At 40.8% G+C, this 7,288-nt stretch overlaps 1 non-coding gene across 1 annotated transcript; it reads right to left on the bottom strand.

Annotated features, from left to right (window-relative positions):
- Nucleotides 1-2,735: 2,735 nt before the first annotated feature.
- LOC129860233 (U2 spliceosomal RNA) lies at nucleotides 2,736-2,919 on the bottom strand. The gene has a single exon (XR_008760329.1). It is a non-coding gene; the product is annotated as a U2 spliceosomal RNA (small nuclear RNA).
- Nucleotides 2,920-7,288: the final 4,369 nt, after the last annotated feature.

Genomic DNA, 7,288 nt, shown 5'->3' with positions numbered 1-7,288 from the left:
TGTTCATATCTGATGAATATTGAAGAAGACTACTGTCTGTAATGTGTCTCAATAGACACTGAGTGTACAAAACATTAGAAACACATTAATACGGAGTTACACCCCCTTTGCCCTCAGAACAGCCTCAGTTCATCGGGGCACTCTTTGGGCACTCTACAAAGTGTTCTACAGGGATGCTGGCCCTTATTGACCACAATGCTTCCCACACTTGTGTCATTATGGCTGGTAGTTGGCTGAATTCACTGTCATGCTCATGGAACCATTCCTGGACAATCCTAGCCTTGTGGCATGGGGCATTATCCTGCTGAAAAAAATATATTTGCAGATGGATAAACTGCTGCCATGAAGGGATGCACCTGGTTGGCAATGATGTTTAGATATCCTGTGGTATTCAAATGTTGCTCCACTTTTATCAAGGGCCCAATATGTGCCATGAAAACACACTCCACACCATCACTACCAGCCTGCAGTGTTGACACGAGGCATGATGGATGCATGTACTCATGTGGTTTTCAAGATGGCGCCGATATACATGGACGCCCTGTTCCTTGCTGCTAAGCAACTTTGTAGTATTTATTTGGGGGGGAGGGGTTATTTCTTCCATTATTAGTTCAGAACGTTTCTTGCATTATTACCTACAGCTGAAAATAACTTTTGGTTATTGGATCGGCGGTCACTCACCAGCATTTCAACCTGAAATACAACTTTCCTGAATTGGATCCTTTGTTTGTACCCCATGAGGCAATTCAACTGATCCCAGGTGCTGCTCCAGGGCGCCGCAGACTGAGAAGAGGTGTGGACTTTTGGTTCGACTCACGGTAGGTTTTGACCAGAAGCGGGCACGAAGATAGTCAAGTAAGTCAGCCCACTGTGTGTAGGCTGATGAGCTGCTCGCTAGCAACTTTACATACTAGAGTGAAGTTAAATATCATCAGCTAGCTAACGCCATATTAGCTTGTTATGTTAATGTTCACCTATTTATCATTGTAAATTAAAAACTCATAATCCAAATGCGTTTGTAGATAACAGTAATGGAAGAGGGTGAAAGGATTTTCTGCTCCAGCTGTCAGAAAAGGAAAACTATGAAGACAGAGAGATAATAGTCAGGGCTGTCTAATTGGAATATATTGAAGCCTGTTTCTTTGTGATGTCTGTCCTCAGATATGGAGAGCTGTGAAAGCCTGTCTGCAGATGAAGAGGTCCCAGTGAAGGTCCAAGAGACTGTCTGCAGATGAAGAGGTCCCAGTGAAGGTCCAAGAGACTGTCTGCAGATGAAGAGGTCCCAGTGAAGGTCCAAGAGACTGCAGGCACATCCTTGTGGGCCATAGGATTTGTGTGTATTATTGTTGGGCCGGAATAGAAGTCTGCTCACCCAGTAGAGCAGGGAGTGGATCAAGGTTGGCCACCTCTGGTATGGATATTTTAGTTTTTCTAAAAATGATGCTTTAGTAATAATAGCATACTTACTAAGATGTCTAACATTTACAAACAAGTTAGCTTATTTGTACATTGAAATTACATGTTGATTCATTCCATTTTTATGAATTGTTAAACTTGTTTTAATTGTAACGTAAAAACATTATTCAAGATGAACTAGTGTCAATGTTCATTAATTACAGATCAGAATTCTACAATAAAAAGGTGTGAAGGGGATCTGTCTCTAATTTGTCTGTGTTTCTGTCTCAAATGAACATGACCTTTTTGTCCAGTTGTAATCTCTCTGAGAGGTTTTATTTGATTGTCACGCTGTCTCAGTATATCATCCATTTAGCTGCTTATCATAATGGCATGCATTACCAATGCAGCCATATGTCTACAGTATGATGGCATTACTGGCCTAATGGACATGTGCAATCAATGTGCCCCTTGTCATTATACATCAGCAGCAGACAACAGCTAAACTCACAGAATTTTCATATTGTTGAACTGTTCGGACAGTTGCTCCCTGATTAAATAGTACAAGAGTACACCCTGCTGGACAAAAAAGCTTACTGCACCTGGTATTGCCAGGCAGCGAAGCATACAAGTACTAACCAGGCCCGACCCTGCTTAGCTTCCGAGACCAGGCGTATTGAGACTGGTATGGCCGTAAGCCAGTGACTTTATTGTGTATATATGATATGTAATAATGCCGTAAGTGAAGGAATAACTCTTACTACACTATATCAAGTTTATGTCACTTGAAAAAGTGCAGTGTGAAATCATTGAAATAGAATCAATGGGATAAATAGACATAGTTACTTTAACACAGGCAGATGGGTCATATATTTGAGTCTTGTGAAAATAGCAGGCCGATCAAATAATGACTTCAGACAAATACATCAGATAACGTTACCGGTATGTGAGGCAGTCCATGTTACCAGTACATGACTTTAGCACATTTCATAGTTTGAACTGTATAGTCTTCTTGTGTATATATATATCCAATCATAACCATTTTTATAACTACTTTATTACTTAGCTATTTGTGTATATTTTTGATCGTGTGTATTGCACTGTTGAGGAGAGGTTGCAACTAAGCATTTCACTGTACCGTTTGTGACGAAAACTTTTTTTTAAAGATTAACGCACCATTCACATCAGCTATCAAAGTCAATATAACGGTGACCGACTTGACCAGCAGTATCTAGCCATCACTGACACTAAAATGAACTTGTCCAATGTGAAAATACAATATAGATTATAATCCTTAAAAATGTAAAACTAATCAACGCCTGATTTATATTTACAACGACAGGGGGTGCACCGTTCCTGGAGGTACTGCAATACCAGGTCGATGCGTGGAGTGGACGGAGCAAGCCCCTATTCCATCTCCCTATTCCAAAAATCAATTTAATATATGGTCCCCAGATAGGGGACGTATCAGATATTAAACTGATAAGAACAGATTTTTTTTTTTTTTTTTTTTGGAAAAAGAATTTTATTTACATTTCTCATTGAAATACAATTACATAATCAGTGCATTACATAACATCGATTCATAAAAACAGTATCCAAAAATAGTGTAACAATATAACAATAGCAAAACTACTCAAAAAAATGCAGTTCTGCAGAACCTGACCAGTGTTATTACATTCAAGTTTAACTTGCCTCTAACAATCTCTAAAAAACAATACAAAGAATTCTATAAATACAAACATATACATATACCAAAGTGAATTCTGAATAAACCTCAGTGTATATCAAATATGTACAAAGGCTTAGCCTACATTTCAATTGGCTCTAAAAACATTTAAAGTGAAGGGTAAACCCCTTTCCATTTCTGTTTCACTGATACAATGCCCCACTTATCTATTTCGAATTGTATTCTTTTCCAAATGTCCTGTTTTATAAATTCAACTAATCCCGTCGTTGACCACTTGAGGGTGTCATTGACCTGAGGGTGTCATTGACCGCACCACATCTGGCCTCCCAAAGTTTGGTCTTGATAAGGGACACCAGAGTCACTAATGCTAATAATTGCACCCTTTCCACATTTTTTAGTTCAAGTTTGGCTACCCCTTCATAATCAATGTTTTTTAAAATCACAATTTTTTTTTTATTTTTTTCTCCAAACCAATTTGGCAAAAGAACATTCCCATAAAACATGGGGAATTGTTTCAATTGCAAAACAATTGTCCCTGGGACAAAATTTATTCAGGGTCAAATTATGAGCATATAATGTTGATCTGACCGGAAGACGTCTGTGTAAAACAAGCCAATTAAAATCTTTCAGTCTGTTGTCTAACCCTTTTAATTGTGTCCGTAGCCAGGTGGAAGGCGATATTGGTAATCGGTCTCTAGGACGACAATTTTCTATTAATTTTTCGTATAGCAATCTGTGGTTGATTACGTTTTCTTTTACTTTGCAGACAGGGGTTTTCTTTGCCCATTCCACTATTTTCTTAAAATGTAATGGGATACTTTCAGCTTTTGGCTTACTATTATCCCATTCCACCATGAACCTTAACGGTACAGACAGCCAGAATTTGATTAAAATATGACATTTGTGTACAGAAGACGGCAAAATACAACAAACGTTTGAATAGAACAACGCATCTAGTTTGAGAGGAATATGAGGGAAATCCCTTCCACCAGCCTCTATAGGCTGGTACATCCGATCTCTACGAATGTACTCATATCCCCCCCAAAAGAAATTAAACAGTGCCCGTATGAAAGTTTTCCTGAGAGACACCGGCATGGGAAACACATAGGCAAGGTGAAGTAATGAAGGCAGAATATCCGCCTTCAGCACTAACACCTTCCCACTAAAGGATAGTCGCCTCACTTTCCACAGTCCCAATCTTTTATTAAGAGATACTAGTTTTTCTTTCCAATTAAACATGTCATCTTTAATTTCATTTCCGAAAGATATGCCGAGCACTACCATTGGTCCTGTGCACACAGTCAAACCACATAACTGATCAGTTCTCCATTTCCACGGTCCCATATATTTTATTTCTGTTTTATTCTTGTTTATCTTTGACCCAGAGGCAACAGAGAATTCATCCATGACTTTGATAGACTCTTTCAAGCTCAGGTCGTCCTGTAAATATAAAACTGTGTCGTCCGCATATTGCGAAATTTTTAGGATATCCCCTCCGGGTAAACGGATGCCTTTGATGTTGTAATTTGTCCTAATTGCGCATGCAAAAGGTTCGATATATAAAACATACAATAGAGCAGATAGAGGGTCCCCCTGCCTGACACCTCGTAATTGCTTGATGACCGTTCCCATATTCCCATTAATATTTACCCTGCTACCCACATTACTATAAAGAATTTTTACCCATTTCATAAAATTATTTCCAAACCCAAATTTTCCCATAACTCTAAATAAAAACTCATGGCTTACCATGTCAAAGGCTTTTTCCTGGTCCAAATTCACAGTAATAGCTGGCAAGTGCCTTTCCTCTAAATATGCTTGAACGTCTCTGTGCAATTGCAAGTTCCAGGTTAATTTTCTCCCCACCACACCGCATGTTTGGTCTAAACCAACAACATATGCCATGGCAGATGATAGGCGATTAGTTATGGCTTTACTTAATAATTTATAGTCAACACACAACATTGTTAAAGGTCTCCAATTTGCTAATGTCTTGGGGTCTCCCTTTTTGTAAAGTAGAGAGATTACCCCCTCGCACATCGAACCTCCCATATGCTCCAAACCAAATATACTTCTAAACACTTCCAACAGATGACATCCAATTAAATCCCAAAAAACGATGTAAAACTCTTTAGAGAGCCCATCCACTCCTGGTACTTTGTTATCTTTCATGCTCTTCAGTGCCATATAAATTTCATCTAATTTCAATTCCCCTTCTAATTGGTCTCTAATATCTAAAGGTATCTGCACATCCACGCATTTTAAAAATTTTGTCCCCTTCTCATAATCAATTGTTTGTTTTTGAAATAGCTGAGAAAAGTGATGTGTAGCGACACCAAGCATGCCATCTCCATCCTCAACCATCTCCCCATCTTGGTCCAATACAGCCGAAATAGTCCTCCTCTTTCCCCGTGATTTAATTTGTTTGAAAAAATATGCAGAGCACTTCTCATCATTTTCCCATTTATCCTGCTGACTTTTAAACATGAAGTCTCGAGCTTTCTTTTCAAAAAAAGCATGCTGCTTTTTCTGTAGGATACATAATTTGTCTTTATCTAATCCACCACCATTCAAATTACCTTGGATGTGTAGATCTTTTAGTTCATTCTGCAATTCATAAAAATCTTTGTGGGTATTACGTACTTTGTCTTTGCAAAAGTTCTGAATAAAAATCTTGATTCTTAATTTTGTGCTCTCCCACCACTCTATGACAGTAGAATAAAACGGTTTCATAGTTACACAGCCCTGGAAAAAATACCTAAATCTTGTCTCAAAAGTTGTGTCATGTAAAATGCCGTTATTAATTTTCCAATACCCTTTTCCAAATTCAATTGTTTTTAATTCTACTGTCACGGACAGGCAGCTGTGGTCCGAATAGAATACCGGAGTGACGCGCGCAGAGGACACACCGAGTCCACGCGGAGCAAACAGATAATCTATTCGGCTCCTCGCGCCCCTGCTGTTTTCCCAAGTGAAACCTGTAGCATCCGCGTGCTCCACTCTATACGTATCAACCAAATTATATTTACCTATTAAACTTTTTACAAGATGCCCTCCTAGATTACCTCGGTCGTATGATACATTAAAATCTCCCCCCATAAACACCTGTCTGTTTGTCATAAAAATAGCGTCTAGGTCGTTAAGCATTTCCCTCCTTTCCTTGGGTGTCGATGGTGCATACACGTTAATAAATCTAAAACTTTTACCCCTCCAATCGATATCTACTATTAAAACCCTCCCGTGTACAGCCGAAAAACTCCCTACTATTTTTAAATCCCTATTCCCACATAGCACCCCAACCCCTGTTGAATGCACCCCGCCTACACTCCACCTCGACTCTCCCTGAACCCATTCCTGCGTAAACCTCTCCACGTCATTTTGATCTTTTAAATGTACTTCTTGTAAAAAACACACAGAGAAGCAAATGGAGGACAAATGGGAAAAAACAGTCGCCCTTTTAACTGGGTTCCTAAGCCCTCTAACATTTATGCTAGCTAGGTTTAAAAAAGACGACATGGGATAAGGAGGGAAACGGACTACTATCTAAAATATGACATTTTTCCATACTCACTTTAAATACATCTCCTCGTTAGGAGGCCTATCCGGGAAACGGTGGTCTCCAGCGGGAGGACTGTCCACAAGGATCTTGGTCGGGAAAACCCTTTCCTCCTCCATCTGTGTGGGCGCTGGAACACCGCTGGGTGCCAGACCGCTGCTGTCGATGGAGCTGCCTGACGGGGAAAGCAGAGTCTCTTCTGCGCTGCCCGGGTTTCCCTCGCCTTTCTCCTCAGACCTCCCGCTTTCCAAAACACTGAAACGGTTTCCCCCCAGAGCAGACTTCTCCGTCGCCTCCATGCTGATGAGTGGGGAAACAGGGCTCATCTGCTTCCTCTTCACCGAGCACTTCCTCCTCTCTCTCACCGTTGTCCAGCTCTCCTGAGCCGAGGGCGCGATGGGCTCTCCCTTCTCCCCCTCCACTTGCTTGTTCCAACTCCCGTCGGTCTCTCCGCTCTCCTCGTGGGATGATGATGGCGTCTCACTCCCGCTCTCCTCGGACCCTCGCAGTTCTCTCTCCATCACCAGCTCCTCCACCACCTCCTCAATGGCGCGTAGTTCCAGTCCTTCTCCCTTGTCTGGTCTTTTCCCGCTCTCTGGTCTTTTGTCGCTCTCCGCTCTTTTCCCGCTCACCGCTCTGGCGTAAGA

The sequence above is a fragment of the Salvelinus fontinalis genome, chromosome 7 (assembly GCF_029448725.1).
Source record: "Salvelinus fontinalis isolate EN_2023a chromosome 7, ASM2944872v1, whole genome shotgun sequence".
NCBI lineage: Eukaryota > Metazoa > Chordata > Actinopteri > Salmoniformes > Salmonidae > Salvelinus > Salvelinus fontinalis.
The sequence above is the reverse complement of the archived record's forward strand: the minus strand, read 5'-3'. Positions and strand labels throughout refer to the sequence as shown.